Source organism: Sturnira hondurensis, unplaced genomic scaffold (assembly GCF_014824575.4).
Source record: "Sturnira hondurensis isolate 20B ecotype Veracruz unplaced genomic scaffold, ASM1482457v3 Scaffold0002840, whole genome shotgun sequence".
Taxonomy (NCBI): domain Eukaryota; kingdom Metazoa; phylum Chordata; class Mammalia; order Chiroptera; family Phyllostomidae; genus Sturnira; species Sturnira hondurensis.
This window is the reverse complement of record NW_028075471.1, coordinates 18528207-18541835: the sequence shown is the minus strand read 5'-3', so window position 1 is coordinate 18541835 and position 13629 is coordinate 18528207.

Below are 13629 nucleotides of genomic sequence, written 5' to 3'. Positions count from 1 at the left end.
CTCATGAGGCAGGTGCTGGTGCAAAAGGAGAGGTTTTAATCAGGAGCCGCACACTCTGGGAAAATGGTGGACTCTCGTCTCAAAGTCCATTTCGTCTTTCTGCTCAAGCCCGCAGGGAAGGGAGGGCCTCTTTTTTTTCCTATTCAATTATCTTGTTAGCTTTTGGCACACTCAGGGCCTTATCTACTCATCTTTCTAACTTTCCACAAGTTCACTCATGCTCTATCCATTCATATTTCCAGCCTTTGGTGCACTCAGTGTGAGAAGCTCCTCCTGCCACCATCTTGGCCAATGAAGGAGCCTCCCTGGTGCTCCACTGACTGTCTATGGTAACACTAACAAGGGTGCTGTTGACTTGTCAGGGTGACTGCTGTGAGTGGATTTAACAGAACTGGAAACAAGCCTTGGCTGCTTCCTCTTCAAAGGAATACAGATAGGGGCTTTAAGGAATCTCAGAGTAGTGGTCCATGTCACTGGGAACATTCACTTTGAATGTGGAGCCTTCTAGTGCCAGAATCCCGGGTATAATTTGAGGAGGCTTTGCAACATGGCCGAGTGTTTGACAGAGCAGTTGTCAGAAGGTGGAGAAATATGGAGAATCAATGAGTTTGAACAGTTATATCTCCTCCTTTATCACTAAGTTTCACAATTTTGTATCTTCTGAATCTTAAGTTTCATTAACATGAAACAAGAAGATAAAATCACATTGCTACAATTACAGGGGTGAGCCAGTAATTATCACTGAGGAGTGCCATTGAAAACACATTTCATTTAAATATTTATCTCAGAGAGTTGTGGTTTCCAAATTTACAGTGCTTCTAGCAAGCACAGCAGCCTGGGAGCCCGTGGCTTCTCGTTTCTGGTTCTTCACGTGACTGTTGGAGCCTGGATGTTTTCTCCATTGCCTCTATCTCCCCATCAAGTGATGACTTGACACATTTTCATGGAATGAATGAACTTTACAGTTGGGACAGAACAGCCCCTGGAAATGCGAAGGGCATGGAAAAAATGACATTTAAAAGAATCTTCGGTCCTAAAGTTTAAAATCCGGAATTCTCCCCACTTTGGTTGGAGTATAAATTGGAGAGCATGTGATTTTGTGCCATGTAGGGATTGTAAATATCCACAAGTTACATCAATAGGTCTTTTCCCCTACAACCTTAGGTAGAGACTTTTTTGACTCTTCAAAATAGAGCATGTTTTATGAATAAAGGGCTTTGTTCTTTGTATCATGTTCTTTTATTGATGGCTGGGGTGACACAGGGCCAATTCCTATGTTAAGAGAGTGTCAATTATTTAGCTAATTGCATTTATTACCTAGTATTCTTTCTCTGTTGATAGCAACTGTGTATTTGGAGTTTTTATGTGCTACAGTTATTTCCCTAGCTGCAGTGAATATGGTTTTATATTTATGTGAAACTGTTAATGTGTTGCTCACTAGATCATGAGCAATGGGCTTCTGACAGCTCTATTCATTAGGCAGCTTGGAAAAATAAAACACATTGATATAGAAACAGAGAGTGGTCCAGCTATCACTGTCAAGCACAATCGAAGCCAAATTTTAGTTAAATATTTATCTCGTGAATCGATTAATACAAACGAGATGCTGTTTTTTTTTAATTCATGAATGACTTTGCCACTGAAATTTGAAAAGCAAGATTACAATTTGAGTTGAGTTTGATGCAGTCCACAACTTAGTATACAGAGTTAAGCAATGTCAAATTATTCACTGTGATGTATCATTAAGATTACTAAGTGTGAATGTGTAGAAAGATGATAGCACACACAGTTGCAGCTGTTACTTCAGAATCCCTGCTTTGTATAGTAAGAAGAAAAAAAATACTCATAGATAACTTTCAGTACCAATAACAATAATAGCGAATGCTTATTGATGGGCCAACTGTGATTCTTCATGTATTACATGTATTAAGCTCTTGCAGTGCGTACTGTTCTTACTCCCACTTTGCAGGTAGGAAATGGGACCATAATGATTAAATGCGTAGGAGAGGAGGGGAGAACACTAATGTCCACCAGTGCTTAATGCAATTGTAATGTGCTTATGAATCACGTGGGGATCTTATTATAATACAGGTTCAGATTCAGTAGGTCTAAGATGGGGCCCAGCTTCTGAATTTCTAATAATCTCCTAGTGATGTTGATGATGCTGGTCTGGGGAGCAGATACCAGTGGTTCTCAACTGGCGTCAGTTTTGTGCATCAGAGGACACAATGTCTAGGCTTAATTACACAACTGAGGGAGGCATACTACAGGCATCTAGTGGGTTGAGGCCAACAGTGCTGCTAAGCAGCCTACAAGTGTAGAATCCTCAGGTCTGAATGCAGCACTGCTGCTGAGAGACCCCCCTGGAGGATCTCCTTTGTGTAGCACATACACCTTTGATGAGGCCCGTGCTTCACTGCCTGCCTCCACAGACTAGTCTGGCTGCCCAGGATTCCACTCATGGGTCCTTGCTTGGATTTTGAGTATTCTTGGAACACTTTAATCACATGCTGGCCATAAAAACAGTAGCCAGTGGGATCACTCGTTGAGACCTTTTCTGTGCCATGCACGGTTCCAGGTGCATCATGCCCTGTCATGCAAGGTAGTTACCAGCATTATCTCCATTTTCTGGAAGTCTACGAAACATACTTGGGTCACTTCTGCAAGTGACCCAAGCTGTGAAAAATCACAAGAACTGTAAAATTGTTGATTTTTGGATAAATAGCATGTGAACATAATACAAAGACCAAAAAGTACAAGAGAGCAATTCAGTGGAGAATCAGTCTCTGTTCCTCCCTTGCTCCCAGCCATCCGCATCTCCTTCCCAGAGACTATGGGTGTTCTCAGTTTCCTGGGCATTCTTTCAGAGTCTCTATATTAAAGGATAGATCCATGATATGGATAGATGACGGACAGACAGATAGACGATAGATAGGTAGATGTCCACAAAATGGTAGACTACTCTGTAGTTTTTAGGGCTGACACAACAGATCACCACAGACTGGTTGACTTGAAACAATAGGAATGTATTCTCTCACAGCTGGAGGCCAGATCTAGTTGTTTCTAGGCAGAATTGGTTCTTTCTGATGGTCTGAGGGAGCATCTTTTCCTGACTCTCTTAGCTTCTGTGGTTGCCAGCAGTCTTTAGCATTTTTTTTTTTTTTTGCTTATAGATGCATCACTCCAATCTTTGCCTTCATCTTCACATAATACTCTGTGTCCAAGTCTTCCTTATTTTTTAAGGATATGTACTTAAACTTACTACTTCCGCAAATAAGGTCACATTCAAAGATACCAGGAATAAAGACTTCAACCTATCTTTTTGAGGAGTACAGTTCAACCCACAACAGCCACAAAAGTTTGCTTCATATCTTACTTTTTTCCTGTATCATTATGTTTTGAGTGTTGGTCCATATCTGTACATAGATAGTGAACTGCCCTTTCTAAGGCTGTATAAGGTTCCATTTTATAGACACATCATAATCATTTAACCATGCCTCTGTCAATGGATGTTTATGTTTACCCAAACTTCTGCAATTTCATTCTCGTTTTGACTTATTCCCCTTTCTTTATTTTTAGAGAATAACTAAGCCATGTGTGAAAAGAAATTACTCCTCGTATCTTCACACATCTAGATTCCTCAGAGTCAGATGACATCTAAGAACTTATTTTAGATTGTTCAGAAATCTCTTTTGTTTCCCACCAGGGGCAGGTAGTTTCACCAGTGTTTGCTGAGTGGTGGCGGTAATGGATCTTTACACGAGCACCACTTGTGGCACTGCATAAAAATACAGTTGTGGGGCTGTGCCCCATACCATCTCCCCAGGACGTGTGGCTTATTTTTAAGAAACTTTTCAGTGGTTCTAGTAGATAATTAGGTGGGAGCCCCCAAACTGTGCCTTGAACTGTGTCAAATGTTGGAAAGATGGCGATAAATACAGGCCAGTGGTTGCCCTCAAGGATCCCATGGTTTCTTGACAACACAGACCCAGGAACAGCTCCCTCTGATATGAATCTGCATGAGGGCCATCAGCACAGCCCAGGTGTGGGAGCTGGATGGGATGCAAGGGAGGGTACTTATGCCTCCTTTGAAGGTCAAAAGGTGAGTAGCAAATATCTGAGCCATGAAGTAAGAAAAGGGCAATGTAGGCAGAAGGCACAGCATAAGCAAGGACATAGAACATAGCAACCATGGTGTGTGTGAGAGAGCCACCAGTCCTGGGTAATGTGAAAATTCAGTGATGGAGTGAGAAGGGAGGAAGTGAATCTAGGGAAGGCAGCCAATGTTATATCACCGGGGTCTTTTGTATGGCTTCTGGTCGCCTAATGCCTAAAATTAAGTTGCAAACTGATAAATGCTTTGTTTCCAAGTCTCCTAAGGCAAATTTATTCACCCAGCAAAGCAAACCTAGAGGTCTGAAGAGGCTGATGAAGTAAGTGTCTCTTCTGGCAACCCAAGAGGTGGGAAGAAGGTACTGACAAAGAATTCCCGAGGATCCAGAGCCTATACATGTTGGTGCAGAAACAACCTGGGTGCCACCAAGAAAAGAAAAGGAACGAATGTGGGAACAGTGTCCCTTACAATCCCATCCTTGTATTTTAAGAAAATTGATGTTGCAAAACTTGGGAAGGGCTGGAGGAAGGTGAGGAGGAACCTGACCTTGTCTGAGTGGAGGCTGGCCATCTGGAGCCGAATCTGCCTCGTCAAACAATCCCTAATTGTTTTTAATAAGGTGTGTACGTTATGTTTGGCTTCCTCCACTCTGTGCAGTCTCCCTGTTGAGACTGTTTTTTATTTTCTTATGAAACAATAAAGCCAATATAATTAAAAAGCAGTGGACATATTCACCCCCTGGTGACTGGGCAGGCAATTACCAGCTCCTTCTTGAGGAAGGTCTTGTTTTTCTTTTTTATGTGGCAATTTGAATACAGAAGGAGATGGCAAGGCAGGAGATGCTCCTACAGACCAAACCTTCCAACGGCATAGAAGAAACTGCTGCAGCTCGAAGGTGGTGAGCCCCAAAAGTGTGTCCGCTCCATTCACCGCTCACCATATACCCCGCGCCCAGCACACTCCCTGATACCTAGAGGGCACTCGATAAGTATTTATTGACTGACAGCAAGGGAGGGAAGGATACAAATATTCTTGGATTACCAATTTGGCAGCATGCAGCATGGAAGGAGTATCACAAATATTGTCCCAGTGAACTTTCTCCAAAATCCTGTAGAGTTGGATATATATTTTAAATGACTGAGATGGGCAAGTGGGGAATAAAAAGAGGAAATTTGAGTGCCCAGCACAACATGCACAGGGTGAGCATTGGGAGTAAATGAAGTAACAGGATGGCAGAGAAATTTTTTTAAATATTAATTTTCAGAGAGAAACAAGGGAGCATTATAGCTTACCTGAGATAGAAAACTGACATTCCCAAACCTAGGAAGAGATAAGAAATAAAAATCCCTTGTAATATAATCCTGAAGACCAGGAAGTCCTGGGGTGTGGGAAGGGTAAAAGGCAATCCCTCTTACACAGGATGTCTGTCTCAGCCGCAGCTTCCAGACACACACTGCACATCAGGTAATGACCTAAGTGCTTCCCATCTGCTAGAATATTTACACCTCCTGGGCACCCTGTGAGATGTGTTCTAGAAATCTCATTTTACCAATGAAGAAGCAGATTTGGGAGGCTGAGACACTGGGCCAGTCCCACCACAGTGGTAAAGCTAGGATTGGAACCCAGACTGGTTGTCTCCGAGCCTGGGCCCCAACCTCTGTGCTACATTCACATCCCACTTTACCCAAACCTGCTTCATTTTAGACGGAGTCAAAATGCTTCCTTGTAATTGATTCTGAGCCTCCATCTCATGATTTCCCAACTGCATCTTTTCCCTGCAAGGGAAATAGGGGTGAATGGGACATGAACCCTTCAGAGACTTATGGTTTAGTAGCTGGACTAAGGAGATGGGACAGAAGCAAGTCATGTATCACTGGTGCTGCACAGGATGGTCTCAGATGCCTGCCATGGCCTCGCACTGTGCCATGCTTTCTTCGTGGTGTTTAGTCAAGAAGCTACAGGATTCCTGATGAGGAATCCATGGCTCTGAGCCAGTGGTATCACAGAAGACTTGATGGAAGGGGTGACACCTGAGCACAGACTGGAAGGCTTGTGAGGCCCTAGGATAGAGGAATAATGGACAAGGCCATGAGGGATGTGGGGACTTGAGGGTAGGCAAGCATAAGCACACAGGATAAAGAGATTTGGACTTAACAGGTGACAAGAAGCTGTGGAAATCTTAAGCCACCTTCTTTAGGAACCCAAAGGAAAGGACCTTTGGATCTATGCAGTGAATCTGGTGAACTAGAAACGATTGATTATCGGAGGAAGTCCCATATGTCCTACACTTATCAGTACTGCATCAATTGCCATTGACAGGAGCTTACCTCAAACTGGTTTAACTGTAAAGAGATTAACTGTTTATGGTAAATCAAGAGTCCAGAATAAGGTTTGGGGCTTAAGACGGGGCCATATTGAAAGCTCACAGCAGGCTGTAGGATTTAGGTCACTTTCTCTCCAACTTCTTGGTTCCTCTCTCCCTTTTGGAGGCTTCTTAAGTGGCTTCCCCAAACCCAGCCTCAGTCCTATCCTTTCAGCAACATCCCCAGTAAAGTAAATCTCTTTCAACTAAAACACCGACCCACCTGGATTCCAGCCTCTCGGCCCTGATAGGCTCATGTGCCCGTCTCTGAAGTAATCTCTAAGACCAGTGGCACGGGGTTCTGTTGGACCATACCTGAGTCCTAATCTCACCCCTGGGGTTGGAGGTGGAGCCAACTCCACCTGGAAATTGAGGACTGTGAGTGAGGGCAAGTCTTTTCTTTGGGGAGAAAGAAAACTCAGGATATTATTACAAGAAGGAAGAGGAGCTTGGATCTGGCAGACAAAAACAACAGATGTTCACATGACACTTTGGAGAGGCCAGGAAGAGGATGACTGGGAATGCTTGGTGATGGTGTAAGTTCTCTGGGGCTCAAGTATTGGAGAAGTCTTCCATGGTCCCTTACCTTCCTATTACTGTACTCAGGTGGCAGGTTCCACAGTGGGCTAAGAGGAGTCCACAGAGAGAGGAAGTGCAGGTGCTGAGTGAGCTGGGGGAGTGAAAGTCAGATTGTAGGAAGTAGAAGTTCTGGTTTCTCTAGGGTTTAGGAGCTGCAAGCCAGAGGAAGCAGTTGATATATTCATTTCTGTAACATTAGGCCCACAGTTACCAAGTCAGGGTTTAATTTGCATGCCCAGTTTTCCATGCAGCAAGTTGTTCTCATGCAAATAGAATTGCTACAAACACACGTGCCCAGCCTATGCATACATCCTGTCCTGCAGCCTGTCTGCTGTGTGAGACCTTTTCTAAAGGGTGTGCTGATGGGGGCTTTACATGCCCCATACTGTCTTAGATATAACGATCTCCCCTTTCACTTTTGAGGGAAATTAAGTGGCTCTTAATTTGGTCACAGGTGACTCATGGTGGGCTGGTCCTCCTAAGGTAGGCTCTGAAACCACCACCAGGTCTCAGAGGCTCTGGTCTGGAGTGCACCTGTCTCTAGATCCATCTCCAGCCCAACTCTGGCTGCTTGAAGATGCATCTGAGGCATTTAAAGACAGTATCAAAGCCCAGGCCTCTTTTCCAGGATTCTGATTCAGTCCATCTGGGGTGAAGCCCAGGCTTGGGTTTTGCCTTTCTTTTTAAAGCTTCTCAAGTGATTCTAAAATGCAGGTAGGCTGAGAGCTCCTGCTGTCACTGGAGTTTGTCCGGAGTATGTCTCAGTACAGGTGTGCTTCCTGTAGTCACATGTCCCCTCTTTCCTCTGTTCTTGCCTGTTCCTCCCATCCCCTCATACCTCACTCTTCCTGTGGACTGCCATTGAACCAAGTCCTTTAGTCAGGTAGTCTCTCTGTATCAGGCCCCAGTTCTCTGATCTATAAAAACTCATGTTCTCAGATTACACAATTCCCAGTACTCTCTGGTTGTAAGTTTCCTGAAATTTGAATTTCCAAAGTGCAGCCAACCCATCTTCAGGATCATAAGAAGCCTGTGAGGTTCAACTATCATTTGAGCCTCACATATACTCCAAACTCATCCTCAGGCAGGAAGTTCTCATCTGGGAGCGATTTTGCACCCAGGGTACACTTGACACATTTTTTGTTACCACATATTGGGTGCTATTATTGTCTAGTGGGTAGAGACCAGGGATGCTGCTAATCACCCAATGACACATAGTATAGTCCCCCCCCCCCCCCCCCCCCCCACACAATTATCTGGCTCAAAATGTCAAGACTATTGAGGTTGAAACACTTTTGCCTTTGGATGTTCAAGACCTCCCTTCCAAACCACAATCAGAGTGACGTATTATTCTCAATCTAGTTCTCTAAGGCTCACATGTACTTGATTTGTCTGAGAAGCTGCCAGAGGCTCTTCTCCATGATGCATTTGAACTTGCTACATATTTTCTGTGTTTTATTGACTTTCCCTCAATATATAAACCACTTTCTTTACTGTGACACCTGGTCACCAAAGCTTTTTTTCCCTTCTTCTCTCTTGTGTTTCTTCATGCCACACCAGTTTGAAGTGGGGGCGAGAGGGACATCTGTTTCAGCCTTAGCCTCTGGAGGAGGCCCTAAAAATGTCTTGAGAAGAGCTGAGGTGGAGACCAAAAAGGCAGCTCTGTGTGATGGGCCTGGACAGCCCTCTTTGGTCCAGACAAACAAAGCTAAAGGAAGCATAAAGAGTTCCCATCCTGTGTTTATATTGTTCCTATTTCATGGATGGAAAAAATTAAACACAAGAGGTTCTAATCAGCATTTAAGAGGGAGAGATTTCTATGTGATTTTTCAGAGTCAATCAGCCAACTAGAAGGATTTGTCATTTACAAGATGAACACAATATATATGTGGAACAATGGTGTGTGAATTATAGACCTATTTGTTTGATTGACATTTTTTCAGTTTCCCCCAGATGATGAAGTGCTATACATCACTTATCTTAAGTTTGAGTTGCTGAAGAAGGAAGGAGAAAACCAATCAATGAGAAACAGGGTTGGATCTTCAAATGACCCATTTCCCAGCCTGTGGCTTTAGAGGATTGCATCTGTAAAAAGAGGAGGTGATAGCACAACTCTGATTTAAATGCACTTTACAGGGGTCATATGAACTAAAGAGATATTCTCTAATGAACAAATAGAAGGACCTTTGAATTTAACCTCTGTGACTATTCAAGATAAAAAAGTTTAAGCTTGTCTCAATAGTATGCATGCTAAATCAAGCTTTCTGTAGAGAAAGCTTGTTAGATAAAATAATTGTAAAAATTTGAAAAACTCTAGAAGGAATGCTATTACTATGAACTATCTTGAAGTCAAGATATACAAATAAGTTAGTTTTATGGTCTTTAGAGTAATGAACAATCTTATTATCAAAGGACATGTTGGTATAACTTTAGTTAGCTATCATGGAGGAGGGAAAGAGGCAGTTTGGCCAGAATCGTCAAGGCCTTGGTTGTTCTACACCAGTGATTTTCAACCTGTGTGCTGCAAGAATTTTTAAAACATGCTATACGTGACTATTTAATCAGGGCCACTGACCTTTTTCCCCTTAGATCAGGGGTGTGAATCTCATTTTCACTGGGGCCACATCAGTCTTTCCATTGCCTTCAACGGGCTGAATGTAATTTTAGGACTGTATAAATGTAACTACTCCTTACCTAGGGGCAAGGAGCCTAGTGCTGCTGCCCAGGTAGAAACAAGGTGCCAGGCTGGATAAAACAAGGTGGAGGCCGGATTTGGACTGCGGGCCTTGTGTTTGCCACCTGTGCCTTAGATTGTCAAATAAAAAAAAATGACAATAGCTAACACAACAATAGCTGTCCACTGTAAATGAATTAAAGTCATACCTATTTTTTTGTCAGATTAGAAAAAAGTATACTATATTTTTTGGTGTGCCACAGAATTTTAGTAATTAGCTTTTGTATGCCAAGACACAAAAAAGGTTGAAAATCACTGTTTTAGATGAATGAGTGGTGATTCTAACTTACTCATTTACCTGAAACAACCAGTGTCCCAAGATCCCAAGACTCTTCTGCTCTCTTCCCCGACAAGCCATTAGCAACAGGCCCAGTAAGCCCATCTCAGGAAGCACCGGTCTTCACTAATGCATTGCTTTCCATGAACTCTCTTAACCAACATTTTTAAATCAAACTCCAATTTCGAAGGTATCTGATCCAAAACCCAGATAATTACCAAGTCAGATGTTTTGTTTTCTAAATTTTTAAATGTACTTTATTGATTATGCTATTACACTTGCCCAAATTTCTCCCCTTTGCCTGCCTCCATGGGTACCCCCAACTCCCTCGGGCAGCCCCCCCTTAGTTCATGTCCATGGGTCATGCATACAAGTTCTTTGGCTTCCCCATTTTCTATACTGTTCTTAACATCCCCTTGCCTATTCTATAACCACTGATTTGTGCTTCTTAATCCCTGCACCTTTCCCCCCATTCTCTCTCTCCCCCTGCCCAGCCGATAACCCTCCAAATGATCTCAAATCTATGATTCTGTTACTGTTCTAATTGTTTGATTAGTTTGTTTTTTTAGATTCAGTTGTTGATAGTTGTGAATTTGTTGTTCTTCTAATGTTCATAGTTTTGCTGTTATTCTTCTTAAGTCTTTTTAACATTTCATCTGATAATGGCTTGATGATGATGAACTTGTTTAGCTTTACCTTGGCTGGAAGATACTTATTTGATCTACAAATCTAAATGCTAGCTTTGCTTGATAGAGTAATCTAGGTTGTAGGTCCTTGCTTTTTATCACTTTGAATAATTCTTGCCAGTCCCTTTGAGCCTGCAAATTTTCTTTTGAGAAATCAGCTGATAGTGTTATGGGTACTCCCTTGTAGGTAACCAAATTCTTTTCTCTTGATGCCTTTTAAGATTCTCTCTTTATCTTCAGCCTTTGGCATTTGAATTATGATGTGTCTTGGTGTGGTCCTCTTTGGGTCCATTTTGTTTGGGACTCCCTGTGCCTCCTGGACTTGTATGTCTATTTCCTTTAACAAACTAAGAGAGTTTTCTTTCATTATTTTTTTCAAATAAATTTTTAACTTCTTGCTTATCCTCTTTTCTTTCTGTCATGACTATGATTCAAATGTTGGTACATTTGAAGTTGTCCCAGAGACTTCTTAAAATAAAAAAAAAATTAAAAAAAACTCTATCCTCATTAAAAGTTTTTTCTTCCTGCTGTTTTGATTGAATGCTTTTTAATTGTTTATTTGATTCTCAGCTTCATCCTCTCCACTGTTGGTTCCCTGTAGATTTTTTTTCTTTATTTCACTTAGTGTAAACTTCATTTCTTCCCTTATGCTTTTGCTGTAGTACTCAGTGAATTCTTTGAGCATCCTGATAACAATGTTTTGAATTCTGTATCTGATAGGTTGGTTTTCTCTGTTTCACTGAGTTCTTTTTCTGGGGTTTTGTACTCTTCTTTCATTTGGGCCATCTTTGGATCCTCAATTCAGCAGCCTCCTTGTGCTTGTTTTTGTGCATTAGGTTGAGCTGCTTTGACTCCTTGCCTTAGGAGGGACACCACTTGGATGAATGTGGCTTCTTTAAATCCTTGATTTTGGACTTCCGTGCAGCTCAAATTTCTGATAGTTCTGGCAGTTCTGGTTGTTGTTTGCTTGGACATATAGTTGTAATTCTCTCTGTGGTTACATGACGACTTATTTTGACCAGAGGTCTCAAGTTCATGGTTTATATTATTTTATTTTATTTTATGTATTTATTTTTAGAGAGAGAGGAAAGGAGGGAGAAAGAGAGGGAGAGAAACATCAATATGTGGTTGCCCCTTGTACACCCCCTACCAGGGACCTGGCCCACAACCCAGGCATGTACCCCAACTGGGAATTGAACCAGTGACCCTTTGGTTCACAGGCCCATGCTCAGTGTTGAGCTATACCAGCCAGGGCTCAAACTCATGTTTTTTAAGCCAGTAAATTTGTGGAATTTGTTATAGCAACAATGAAAAACTAAAAAACTGTACTGAAGAGACACATCTCTGGGTATGGTAATAAGTAACTGTTTTTTTTAGGAGGGAATTTTCTGTTTCTCCTGAAAGTTCCTTTGAAACATCAAGAATCCTAGAATCATTTTTTTTATTCAAATAAAGTCTAAGAGAGAGAACTTGTTTTGGTCAGCAAAATTTGAATCTCCATGCTATTGATATTGAGACCACTGGCTGCATCTTTTAGAGCTTCTGTTCCATTAAGTGCCAGGTAACTTGACATCTATTACTTCTGACCCATGCATTAAACCCGTAGGGCAGGCATCATTGTTAACTCAATAGTGTTACTATTTCATAGATGATTCAACTGCTACTTGCAATAGTCAAGTACTCAGCCTAATGCCTCACTGCTAGTTGTGGCAGAGGAGGGATTCTAACACAGGTGTGTCAGCTTCAAATGCTCAGGGGCTCCTCACAAAACCACTAGTCTGCGCTTTCATGCCTTGTGTAGTACTCAGGTTGATTATTCTGTTTTGATGGCAAAACAACCAGTTTTACTTAAAAAAAAAGGAATTAGTCTGTATGTGCTACAGATGGGCCAATGAATACTCTCAAACTCTTCCTTTTTCATTCATTTAGTAAGGGTGGCCAGGTGACGTGTTGGAAAAGATTCAAAGTCCTGTGAGAATCTGTCAAGTTCAAGACCTTAAAGCAAGAGATTAGTAAACTGTCCGTGAAAGACCAGATAGCAAACATTTAAGGCTTTGAGGGCTATATGAGCCTTGACATAGCTATACTCAACTCTGCTGCTATTAGAAGGAAAGCAGCAGAAGGCAATACACAAATGAACAGGAGTGGTTATGTTCCAGTAAAACTTTATTGACAAAAATGGACAGAGGCTGGACTTGGCCTGAGGGCTATAGTTTTCCAACCCATACCTTAAAGTAAAGACGGCAAAGTGGACACCAGGAAGTGAAACTTGGCCAAAGGTGTCTATGATCAGTTCACATAATGTTCAGTTCTTAAAAACTGTTAGGAAGGGAAATTAAGAAAACAATCCCATTTAGCCCTGGCTGGTGTGGCTCAGTGGATTGAGTGCTGGCCTGCAAACCAAAGGGTCACTGGTTCAATTCCCAGTCAGGGTACATGCTTGGGTTGTGGGCCAGGTCCCCAGTGCGGGGTGTGTGAGAGGCAACCACACATCGATATTTCTCTCCCTTTCTCCCTCCCTTCCCCTCTCTCTAAAAATAAATAAATAAAATATTTAAAAAGAAAAAAAATCCCATTCGCAATTGCTTCAAAATAGTAAAATATCTAGGAATAAATTTAACCAAGGATGTAAAAGATCTGTACTCAGAAAATTATAAAACACTGAAGAAAGAAACCAAAGAAAACACAAATAAGTGGAAGCATATGCTTGTTCATGGATAGGGAGAGTTAACATCATTAAGTACCCATACTACCCAAAGCAAACTATTGATTCAATGCAATTTCTATCAGGATACCAATGATGTATTTCACAGAACTAAAACAAATACTACAAAAATTGGTATGGAGCCACAAAAGACCCTGAGTAGCAACAATGAT